At 36.8% G+C, this 12,529-nt stretch overlaps 1 protein-coding gene and 1 long non-coding RNA gene across 4 annotated transcripts in view; one reads left to right on the forward strand and one right to left on the reverse strand.

The window, feature by feature from the left end:
* LOC125019927 (H-2 class I histocompatibility antigen, Q10 alpha chain-like) overlaps positions 1-12,529 on the forward strand; it is a 175,597-nt gene that overhangs the window by 12,122 nt on the left and 150,946 nt on the right. The gene's annotated exons all lie outside the window — the stretch shown is intronic.
* On the reverse strand, positions 961-2,486 carry LOC125019946. The gene is made up of 2 exons (XR_007114150.1): positions 2,203-2,486; positions 961-2,048 (listed from the first exon to the last, which is right to left on the reverse strand). It is a non-coding gene; the product is annotated as an uncharacterized LOC125019946 (long non-coding RNA).

Raw genomic sequence — 12,529 nt, forward strand, 5'->3', positions numbered from 1 at the left:
CAGTGGAGGCTGCGGAGGAAGACGAAGGTAAACAGAAGATCCGTTTTGGGATTAAACGACAGCGCTGGACTAAATATTCAGACCATTTATTACAGTAGCTACACCAATACTACTTGGTGTAATGTTAAAATACTCACTGGAAATACTCAGGAAAAGCTTTACTAGTGTAAAATGTGAGTACCAAAATACACAAAAAAGAAAGTAAAAAATAAGAAAATAAATATGAATAGTGTATGTATTTACCTGGTGCTGTGGACCTGGACAAAAACCCATGTGTTTATCAGTGGAGAGCAATGAAGAAGAAATAATAATAATATAATCAGATGTCTGAGGAGCGAGCTGTGAAGTCACTGGGGAATTTTAGAAAACGTCAAACAGGAGCAAAGAGTTGCTCCAAGTGGCCAAATTCTAAGAACGTTCTTAAAATCCTGATGTTTGCTAAGAACTTCCCTATAAAGTTGAGAGTAGACTGTGGTAAAGATAAAAGGTATAGGTGAGGTTTAGAGTTTCTGAAGCAGAGGAGAAAATGATGCAAAGAAGAGGCAGGAGAGATATTCTCCAAACACTGAATGAATTAAAGTGAATGAAGTGAACGGTACAGATTGGATGGGGCAGGAATCCCACAAACTGAGCAAAGCTGAGTCATTTTACCCTCATTAACAAAAAAATGGATGAAGAATAACAATGAATGGAAGCAAATAAATCCAAGTAAATATTAGAGGTGTTAGTGGATAAATACAATGTTTTCAGTTCCACGTTCCAGTGTCTGTAATAAAACATGCAGCACTATGATCAAGGGACAAAGGACAAGTGTCTCAACTAGTCTGATATCTAAGGGACTGAGGAGTTTGTTATTCAGGATCATAAACCATCATTCATTTCACCAGTTTAAATCTGCAGCAAAGTGTAAAAGGATCCCACGCGTCAGGGCAGGATTATAAGAGAAAAGATAACCAGAAGTTGACAAAGTCACTTTTATTAATTTCTGAAAGCCATTCACAAAAAGAGAATAAACAGTAAAATCAGTTCTTGTCCGATTAAAATAACCTTTAATAATAATCTGCTGGAAAACAATGAACTCAAACCATCCAAAAACATCGTGCTCAGAACTTAAAGCAAGTAAAACCAAAGTGCTCCTCAGCGGGAAATGATTATTCATGATAAAAATGTAAAAACAGAGATAATACACAGAGTACATTTCAACATAAAAGAGCTTAATATCCCATCTACAAAATAGAATTCACTGAAGACAGGCGCATATTTAATGATGATTAGCTTTAAAACATGAAGAAGAGATTTACTAGTAAAATAATAAAATAATAATCTGTTCACAGCAAAGTTCTGTTGCTGGTACCAGGTCACACTTATACAGCTAAGGAGTTTAAATCTAGAGAGTAACAACTATTTACATCCAATCATTCCTGATGTGTCTGGTCACAATGCATCAGATTAACATAAAATTATGATGCCAGTGTATCGACTTCAGACTGTTTGTAAAACGTGGTTCAAACTGTTCAATAATCCAGATTAAGGCACCAATAAAGTTCTACTTTAAACTTTCTGTTAATCTTCTTCTTGTTTTAATTCTGTTTTCTTTTCTGATTTTAAATTCATTTGAAAGTTTCTCCCTGATTCTTCTACATGAAACAGATCACTAATCTAACATAAACCAGGTTTTAAATGTTCACCATGGAGAAATCTTTCTAGTTTAATCTCGACTCTTTAAAGTCTAAACCCCGGGATTAGTTTCATTTCTTCCAGCTCGCTCTAAAAAACGCTCCTGATTCAAACAAGTTCATCTAAATGTCACATTGAAGAAGATTGAAAAATACTTATTAACTCAGGAAATCAATAGAATCATGTTCAGCTGTTGATTCATCAGTTTTCTAAGCTACAAAAAGCTTTAGTTTAATTTACATTCCTCTTAGTCTCAGTCTCCTTCTCACTGATGGATGGACCTGATGTTTCTGATGAAGTATTTCTGGAGACTTCAGACGTTCGCTGGATCATTTCTGTTCAGGAGTTCTCAGCCTCATCGTTGCCACTGTCTGCAGGCGTCAACATCAGAGTAGATTAGTACAGGTCATAATAAAACATGGAGGTCATCAGATGTTTAAGCTTCTTCTCTGGAAATGATTCTTTCTTCCATTTTAAACTCCAGGTCATGAAAACAACCTGCAGGATGTTCTCACTGATACTTACCAGGGGTACTAGAAACAGGGGCCCTAGAAGCAGCGACAGTAGAAGAAGTAGAGGCTCCAGACTGAGAGCCACTAGAATCAGAGCCAGCAGAATCATCAACACCAGAGTCAAAGCTTTTGTCGCTGTCCAGAGACGTCTTAGACTCTTTGGTTCCTGTGAAGAAAATAAAATGACTTTAGAACCAAAAAGTCTCTCCAGCTCCTCTTGTTTCACTGAGGATTCACCAGAAGCTAAAGACACAGGTCAGTGTGTCTGACAAAGAAACATCTAGAGATGAATGAAGTCACTTTCCAAATAAATTGTTTCACGGCACAGATTAAAACTAAACCCAATGGAAAAAAAAAACTCCCTGCATCACTTTCTTTTCATAAATTCCGGTAGAAATATTCTTTTATTTCACCCCAAATTTTACATCAGACACAATCACATAAAACCTCTATCTTTCTCATAGATTTTTTCGGAGGAACACCCCTTACGCTTCGGGGGAAAATCTTTACTGCCTCCAATCAGTTTTTTTTTTATTAAAACCCCATTTCCTCCAAAAATGTTTCCCACCAAAAAAAAAAAAAACGGGACAACAAAAAAAACCATTTTAAATTTTAAATTAATAAATTATATCAAAAATTTTAAAATTAGAGCAGGCAATTTCAATTCATCAACAATCACTTCGTCAAACCTGTTTTTTTTTTAAAAATTGTGAATTTTTTTAAAAATTTTTAATTACTTTAAGCTAACTCGGTTTCCCAAACCCGCACATGGTGACGTTTTAAAAGGACTGTAGCTGGTTTAAAATAACGGGTCACTGTTAAAATTTAAGTAAATCAGAAACAGAGAAATAAAAAACTGCCCTTTGGTGGGGGAAAGGAGCTGCAGCAACCGGCTTTTCCCCCTGTGAATAAAACAGTTAAAAAACCTTGTTATTTGTCTCATATTTCTCAGAAACAAACAAAAAATGGACTTTTTCGACCCCCCCCAGTGACTCTGTTCCCCACTCCCCAACACAATAAAAACCAATATTTTTAAAATGTAGAGCTTTGACATGACTCCAAAATTGAACCAGTCCCCTTCGGGATTTATTTTTGCTTTTTCCTTGAAAATGAGGAGGTCGATAACATAAAAAGTTTTGTAATTTTTTCAAATTGTCCCTTTACTTCCACACTGTTTGAAACACATGAAGCATGCTCCCAGAGTGTCGGGATAAATAAGCAAGGCCGCCCCCCTGAAAAGGCGTTGGATCAGCAGGGGGAGGTCAGGTCTTTTTTTTGGGGGGGGCCGGGCCCTGGTTGGGTCAAAGAGTTAAACATGGGGCCCAAACCTTCCTGGGGACCCCCAACCCCCCCAAGGGAGGAGGAGGCATCGGGGTCGGGGCACGACGGGGTTTAAAAGGGCTCGGGGAATACGCTGGTGGGAAGGGGGCTTCATCCCAGGGAATAGTGCCGACTCAAAACCCAAAAACTTTTAGAAGAGGAGCTGGGCTGTCTCCAGTTCTGTAGGTGACTTTTCGGGGGACTCCATGGGATCTCCCAGGAGAACTAAAAACCCATGGGGGCAGATGGGGGGGGGATGATTGGGGGAAACAGTTTTAACTGGGTTTAAAAAGGGTTTGCGTGTCATCTGTCCACCCACCGGGTGGTAAATTTGGATCAGGGGGTTGGGTGGGTGCCGGGTCAACCTGGTAAACCCAGACTTGTAGTGGGGGGGGCCCCGGGGGAACGATTTTGGGTAAAAATTTTCGAGGGTTGACCTCTGGAAGGTTTCCCGGGGGGCTTTTGGGGGGGGAGGGGGGTTAACATGGGATCCTATGGGCCATGTTCAGATCCTAAACTGAAAGGCTTTTTCCCAGCCTCCCATGCTGCCTCCTGTCAGACAGGAAGCTGTGGCCCCTCGGGTCCTATGGGTTTGGATCAGTTTGTAGGGTTTAGCGGGGGTTTGGGAAGGGGTGGTTTTTAAGGCTAAAACAAAAATCCACAAACTGGATCTTGGCAAAAAGTCCTGGGGGGAGCAGATGTGGAGGAGGAGGTGGAGGTAGTCATGGAGTCTAGTGGCCCCTTCGTTTTTTTGGGATAATTAAAAAATAAAACCCCATGTAAAAAAAAATGTTTGTTCACTCCCGGTAGAGGAAAAAAACCACTGACTTTAAAAGCTTCATGGGGACTGTTCTCCAGAAACCCCCCACCCGTCTTTTCCTGCTTTTCCGGGGTCGCAGGGGAAGCAGATCCGGGGGGGGGTCCAGTCAGTCCCCCCCCCCCGGCCACTTCCCAAATCCCCCGGAGGAACCCCACACGTAAAAAAAAAAAAAAAAATAATAAAAACAAAATTTTTTACTGTCTATTTTTAAAGTTTTATTTATGTTTTTTAAAAAAATACAGAAAAAAATCGGGACAACAAGGGAAAATGGGCTGGGATTTTACATGTAAAATTTGTAAAATAAAAAATTGAAATAAAAATTAACTGTAAAAACCCTTTACTTTTCCCTTTTTTTTACAAAAATACGTAGAAATACGTATTTTTTTGTTAAAATTTTGTTCAAAAATTTTAAATCGTAATTTTAAAAAATATTTTGTCTGTTTTTTTAAATTTTTGGAACAAAACTGTAAATTCAAAAAAACTTAAAACTTAAAAAAAAAAAAAAAAATAAATAAATTACTGGGGAAATTTTTTATTTAAAATAATATTTAACACTGAAAGGCTATTGTGTGTATAAAATTAATAAAAAATCCAATATAAAGGGGCCCCTTTTGGGTTTTGTCGACAAAAAAATTGGAGAAAAAGGGAAGAAAAAGAAAAAAGAAGAAGAGAAGAAGAAGACGAAGAAGAAGAAGAAAAGAAGAAGAAAAGAAAAAGAAAAAAAGGAAAATGCCTTTTTGGCTTGTTGGGACATAAACATCCGTCTTTGACTTACCCTAAAAAAGGGGTCAAAAAAACCCCCCACGCAGCTTTTCCCCTTTTGGGTCACAAAATTTTTGGGAGCAAACAGAAGCTAATGGGGAGGCTGGAGGAAGGACGAAAGGCAGAAAGGCAAGAAAACAAACTTTTACCTTAGTAAAATAGCTTTATTTACCACATGCCTTACTTTACCCCAGTCGAAAAAAACGAATCCGCTAGTGTAAATTTTTGAAATGTTAGCTAACTAAAATGAAAAAGTAGGGCCCGGGCGGCGTCTTAAACGTGGTTTTCCTGCCAGGGGTATCATAGAAATTCTTTGAGTGTTAGTAGTCACCCAGCCCAAAACCATTTTTTAAATTTTTTTTTTACACTAACGTTAGCTTAGAAATTAACAGTGAGTCTTTTCGTTTTTTTTGTGAACTGACTGAAAATGGGGAGAGAAAGGGGGAAAAAATTTTTTGTTTAGGCGGGCAAAAAGGGGAACAAAAAACGAAAAAAAAACCCCTCTTCTAAAATTTTAAACCTATTTTTTCTTTTTGGATTTTTTTGAAAAAAGGAGAGAAAAAAAGTTTTATAAATGAAACTGAGTTTTTGGAAATTTTGGGTTTTTTTAAACCATTATTTTTCCCTTAAACAAATATTTTCATTTTCCCCTCTTCCCTCTCACAAAATTTAAGGGGAGCGCCCCTACTCTGCCTTTTTAAAGGGTTTTTTTCACTTTTTTCATTTTTGGTTCAACACTAGTCAGTGTAAACATGAAATTCAAAACAATACTAAAAAATTTGTAAAGGTTTAATTAACGATTTCTTTAGTTTTTTGGGGGGAGATCGCAAAAACACAGTTTGGGTCGACTTTTTCAAAACCAGTAGCATTTATTTTTGTTTTCATTATTCAATTTTTTTTTGATTCATTTTTTTTTTTTCTTTTTTCCCTCTCTGCGATAAGTGGTGGGAGTTGTTTTTAATGGCATAGTTTGGGGGTTAAAAATTTCCATCCTTTCCATGCGGAACTTAAAATTGAAGCAGTGCGCTCCCATTTGGGAAAAAAACCTTAGTAAAAAAACCCCAATTTTGAGAAATCCCTGAGATGCAGGGGAAAGGGCATTCAGTACAAAAAGGGTCTTTCTGTTTTTTAAAAAACCAAGGTGAGGCACTTGAATTCAACAGTTTTCAGCCATGCTTGTGATGCGGGAAACCAGCACTTTTAACTTTTTTAAAACCTTTCATAAATGTTTTCCCTAGTCCCCACATTTCTTTGGTTTGAAGAATGAAAGGGTTGGAAGCCTGAAAAAAAACTACATTATTCCTTTTTCCCTTTGTGTCAAGCTTTGGGGGGACAAAGAAATTTCATTTAAAGCATAGCTTTGTTGCTCCGAGCCCATCTGGATTTTGGGAGTTTAAAAATCTGACATTTTTTAAAACAAAATTTTTCACCCCTTCTAGTCCTCCTAGTCAGGTGCAGAGGGGCCCCGCTTCTGCCCTTTTCATCAAATCATGCCAAAACTGAGAGACCCTGGGCCTTTGCGGGGGGATCGCAATGTTTAGGATTTTGAGGCCCTTTCACTCCCACGTTTAAAAAAGGGACAAGTAGGTTTTCAATTTGACAGAATAAACTTTCACTTTTAAAAAATGTGCTTTGTCAAACCCATTTTATTGGGTTCCCCACCTGCATAAAAAAATGCGCCCAAATTTCAGCAGTTTCCTCAAATTATACTTCAAAGAATTTCTTTTCATTTTTTTTAAAGTTTTGAAAAAGGTGATGCTATACCTACACCTTGTTCATCTTTGTTTCAAAGGGGGTTTCTTTAGGGGGTTTAATGCATTATATTGAAAAAAAGGAAAACATTTAAAATTTTTATAAATTTTGGCTACTGGGGGATAAAAATTTATTAAGGTAATTTTTTCCCCACATTGAGCTATGTGTGTCTGTTTTAAAAATTTTTACAACTATCTGCCCTTTTTAAAAAAAGGGGCCAACAACATGTCTTGGACATTCCCCCAAAGCACCCAGAGCAAACAACATTGAGCAGAGCCAGTACCGTAAAAGGGTCCAGTAACATATTTGGGACCGATGCCCCCTCTCTGGTGCTATAAATCTTTTGCCACGGGTTTTACTTTTTTGGGGTTAGTTGGGCTGAAAAAAAATTTAAATTTCTACCTGTAACTTAGTTTTTAATACCCAAAATTTTCAGCGGGAAAAATTTTGGGGACAGTGTCCCTTGAAATTAGTATCCGGGGGGGTCTATCTTCTTTTGATTTTTGATTCAGTAAAAAAATTCCCAAAACTAATGAGGGGTTGGGTTTAGGGGTTGAAAAAAGGATATTTAAACACAATGTACAAAAAAAAATGCCCTTTTTGTTATCCTGCAGTAGAAATTTAGTTCCCCCAACAACAATATGTTGTTCATTTTTTCCCCATGTATAGCCCATTGGGTGTGTTTTTTTCTTTGTATGTGTTATGTTGAGCTCTTGCAAGCTTGTCTGCCCCAAAAGGGAAAGGGTGTCCCCCCGTCTTTTAAAAGGGGGGAAACCGTGTAAATGCTGTGGTGTTGGGAAAAGGGCTGAAATTTCTTGAAACCCTTTATCCGGTCCTCCCTTTTTTAAACGGTTTTTTGCTGTTGTTTTTTTAAATTTAACCACTAATGTTTTCGGGTCTTCCTTCAGGGGGGTTACAGCCCCGAAACGCAACTTCACAAACAAACAACAATATTTCCCAATTTATGGACACCACCCCTTCGTCAACTGTAAAAGAGCGGGGCGGAAAACCCCCGCTCCGGAGCCACATGCGTCTTTCGTTCCTTTTTTGGCTCGCCCTTTTTCACTTTTAACAAACTCCCTCAGAATAGCACAACTAGTCCCTCCCCAGCCCAATTAAAAATTTTTACACAAAAAACCAAAATGCCCACTGAATCCCACACCAAACACTCAGGTTGAAATACATCAACCAAAAAAAACCTAAACCCTCCCACAGTGCATTGCAGCTCAATTACTATTTGCTCCCGAGTTTTTAAATTTCCCAAATGTTTTTTTTTTTTTAGTGGGGTTATTTTTTTAAATATTTTTCAAAAATTTAAATTTAAAGGTGATCTTTTAACATTAAAATAAAATGTAAATAATTTTTTGTTGCACAAAATTTTCGCCAAAAACGGGGCCGCTGCCCCCGGGCCGGCAGGTCCAGCCCCTATTTTTGGGAACTTTTCGCCAACCCACAAAAAATTTTCCCCCGTTTTTGTATGCTTTTGAAATTTCTTTTCTCTGTAGCATTTTTTAAATTTCTTAAATGCAACAATAGGGGGCCCCTACCTTTAGGGTTGAAAGGGATATTTGCAGTCTTATTTCCCTTTTTTAATGTAAAAGGGGTTTTTGGGGCCCCCCGGGGGTTTTCCCTTTCCCAAAAGGGGCTTTTTTGAGTGTTGAGGTTGCTGCCCCCGGGTTTTAGATATGGATTCATTCCAGGGCGTTTCAAAAAAGTTTCAATCGTGTTGTGGTTTGGGGGTAAATTGTTTGAAAATTTTTAAACTAAAAAAAATTTTTTTTTCTTTTTTTTTTTTTTTTTTTTTACTTTTTTCTTTCATTCCCTTTAAATTTGGGTTTTTGTTTTCGTTTTGTTTTTTTTTTTTTCGAACCATAAATTTTTAAATTTTTTAGATTTTTTTAATTTTTGCGGGAATAATGGCTACCTCTACGTTAATAAAATTTCGGAGAATGGGAAATTTTTTAGCTGTTTTTTGGGTTTAGCTTTTCTCATTTTTCTTTGTTCCCCATGTTTTGAAAAGATCAAGTTATTTTTTGTATACTGTTATATTACAGCTAATCAAAAAAAGGGCCCACGCCTTTTTTAAAAAAAATTAAAGCCATTTTAAAAAAACTAATTTAAAAGCCCCCTTTTTTGTAACTTTAAAGCATTTTTATTTATATAACAATGTTATTTGCCGTCTTTTTGGGTAAAATTTTATTATTTTTAAAATGTAAAATGTTTGTAATTAACGTTTTAAAAAAATGTAAAACAATAAAATAACCCTTTTTTGTTTTCTTAAAAAGAACAGTAAAAATTTTTGCAATCAAAAAAATTAAAATAGTTTTGAAAAGTTTTTGACGTGTTTTGAAAGTTTTAAAAACCCTTTTTTGTGTCTTTTTAGGGTTTTTAAAATCAAAATAAAATTAAACAATCTACCCCTAAAATTTTCATTTTACAAGGGGGAAAAAATTAACGAAAATTTTTTGTAAATTTTTAAAAAATTATTTTTCGTTTTACAACATTCATTTACCTTTTTTCTAGGTGATTTAATTGTTTTAAAAATTTTTTTCTGTGCGTTTAATTTTCCCAAAAAAATGTTTATTTTCTACTGCTCAGGGATTCTTTTTCCCAGAGACCATGGAACTTTTAAAAAAACACAAGCCTTTTGTATTGGGGGATTTAAAACCATGTTTTAGGTCATAAGTTTTTGAAACTGGGCCCCCTTTATGTTTTTTGGGGGGGAAATTTTTAGTTTTCAAATTTGGGGGGGTTTGCTTTGGGAAAGTTTGTGTCAAGAGTGTGTGACTTTTCGTTAGAGTGAAGGAAAGTGTCTGAAAAGTCTGAAAATTTGTCTTTCCAAATTTTTCGTTTCCCCCCCCACAAACTTTCACACTTGACCCCAAATTCTTCCCACGTTTTAAAACAAACTTTTTGTGTCTTCACAATGTGCTCGGCAAAGGGAATTTAGCTACAGAATTTTAAATGTGAGCCTGTTCGCGGGGCAAAGTCCTTGTCTGCTCCCCCTTTCACCCCCAATGCAAAGAATTTTTTTGAAAGAACAGAAGGACCCCTGTTTTTAAAATTAAAACGTGTCTCCAAAAAAATTTACTTAGAAAGACAAATAACCCTGTCCCAAAACTTCAGGAAGGTCTGGTTTGGAGCTTCCGTTTTGTCCGGAAAAAAGCAAAATTTTTACACCCGGAAAAAAAGGAAAAAAAATCAAACCCTCTTTTTCTGTGTCCCGGGCCCCGCGAAATTCGTCGTCATTGAAAAACCACGGGCCCCCTTTTCCATGGTAACCCCTGACCTGCCCAATGGGTTTAAAAAAACAATTTTTGTGGGCATATGAGGTTCCCGGTTTAATATAACAAAACTGTTTTCGAGGGGAACGTTTTCATCCTCCCGTAAACAAGGATAAAAGTAACAAAAAGGGGAAAACCCAAAGAACAATGACTACAAGAAGACAAAACCCGTGAGTTACACTGTAAAAAAAAAGGAAAGTAAAATTAAAAAGCCTTTTGTAAAATTTCTCATGCCTGGTTTGATTCTACTACTACTTTTAAATTTTTTTTATTTTTCACTCCTGGGGGAAAAAATTTTAAAATTTTGGTTGAAACCCCCTTAACTTTGATTCCCTTCATTCTCTGATTAAATTGGGTTCAATGAGAAAAACTTCTACAATGTCTCCCCATTTATTTCCTTCTAGTGTTTTAATTTTCCAAACTCATCCCAAACATTTTTGTTTGGGGTTTAGGCTGACTCAGGTTTTGGGCCCCCATGCTCCCTGAACCCCTGTTTTTTACCTAGCCCCTTTTAATTTCCCGGGGTTATCATCATGGAATATGGAAGAAAAAAATCCATGTATGGAAGAACCCGGTTTATTCAGTTTTATTCAGGTTAGCATGACCCCCTCCCCTGGGACCAAAAATTTTTGAATGTTAATGTTTTTTTCTTATTCTCCTTTACTCGGACCAGGTCAAAACTTTTTTGACCTTCCCCCCCGTCTCCAAGTCCCGTCTTATGCGCCCCTAGCAGATTGGAGGGCCCTTTTTTTCCGGTTGTCCTCCCCGATTTTGTGGGTTTTCTGTTCGTAACCCTCCCTTTATTCCCTTCACATTGTTTCCCCGGTGTGGGAAAAGCCCCCTTTCCCTTTCCCTTAATTTAAAAACAAACCCTGAGTTTTACTGCTGCTTTTCTTCCAAAAAGTTTTTTTCCCCTCAAATTTTTATTTTTTTTCTTCCTGGGGACCATTGGGTTTTCCCCTATCCCCTTCCCGTCTTAAATCCCCCATGAACTAATTATGAGCTATGAGCTCAGTTACTTCCGGTTTTTGGGTTTTGGGCCAAAACCCCGATTTTAAAAAAGAGAGAAACCTTTTTCTGAATCACTTTTAAAATTTTTTTTATTTTTCATGAAAATGTTAAAAAATTGGGGCAAACATTTTTCCTTTTTCCCTTTCTTTTTTTGGGGTTTTTGCATTGGCCCAATAATCATTTTTTTTTATTATTTACTGTTTCGGGTTTCATTATCAACCCAAAAAAAATTTAAAAACCCGTGTTCTGAAATTTAAGGTTTCCCCAAAAAAGAAGGTCCCTTAAATTATGGAAAAAAAAAGTTTACAAAAAAATAAAAAAAATATCCTTTTAAAGCAAATTTCTTTTGCTGTGGGGGGAAAACACACTGGAAGGGGGGGAAGGTTTAGCAGCTTTTCTTTTAGATGACGAATAAAAGGGCAATTTCTTTTAAAAAACAATTAAAACAGACATGTGTCATAGTGGTACAAAAAAATCTCTTTGTGTGTTGGGTTTGGGGCTATTTGTTATTTTTTTTTAAACCTGTTTAAATATTTGTTCTTTGTTTTATTTGTTTAACATTAGTATTTCAGGGTTTGGTTTTTTTTTATTTTTTTTTTGCTTTTATTTTTAAAGGCATCAGGGAAAATGGTGCCCAAACCCGGTAGGTCATAAACGGGAAAATGACAGGGGAGCCAAAGGGACTGGGTGGGGGAGGAAACAGAAGTCAGTGCTGAAAGTTTTTTCCCCTTTTCCCAAATTTTTTAAATTTTAAAACACAGAAAATTTTCTTTTTTTTTTGGAACTCCTTTTGGGGTTAAAAAATAGAGCTTTAGTTGTTTTAGACGAAATGAATTCCCCTGAATAAAATGTTAATAATGTGAGGAAACTTTGCAGCGTTTTGAAAAACAGGGGAGGCTACGGGCTTCAAAACCCCAGCCCCATAAATTTTTGGTTTCGATGCTGATTGGGGCTGCTCTTATACTTTTTTTAGGGCTCTGAAAACCCCTTTTGGGGTTTAGAGACATGAGAAAACCCAAATGAAAATCTGACCCGGAGGGTGTAATGTTTTCAGTGAACGCACCACAGGCCGTCCCCCGTAGTCCCCACTTTAAAATGTTTACAAACCAAAAAAACCAAACACACTGGAGAAAAAACCAAATGCATGGGGGAAAGCTTCTTTAACATCCAAAAATTTAAATTTCCCTTTTCTTCACATTTTTTTGGCTCCGATTTAGTTTTCATTTACGTCCCCAGTCTTAGTCTCCGCTCACTGATGGATGGATTCGGGGTTTTTGGAGAAAAGTCAGATGATCCCGGAAACCCTTTTTTTTCCAAGACTCTCCCGCCTCAGGATGGTTTTTTTTGTGTTGTCATTGTCTAGAGACATGAAAATCAGAGTTATTTGGGGA

This window comes from Mugil cephalus, chromosome 14, assembly GCF_022458985.1.
Source record: "Mugil cephalus isolate CIBA_MC_2020 chromosome 14, CIBA_Mcephalus_1.1, whole genome shotgun sequence".
Lineage (NCBI taxonomy): Eukaryota > Metazoa > Chordata > Actinopteri > Mugiliformes > Mugilidae > Mugil > Mugil cephalus.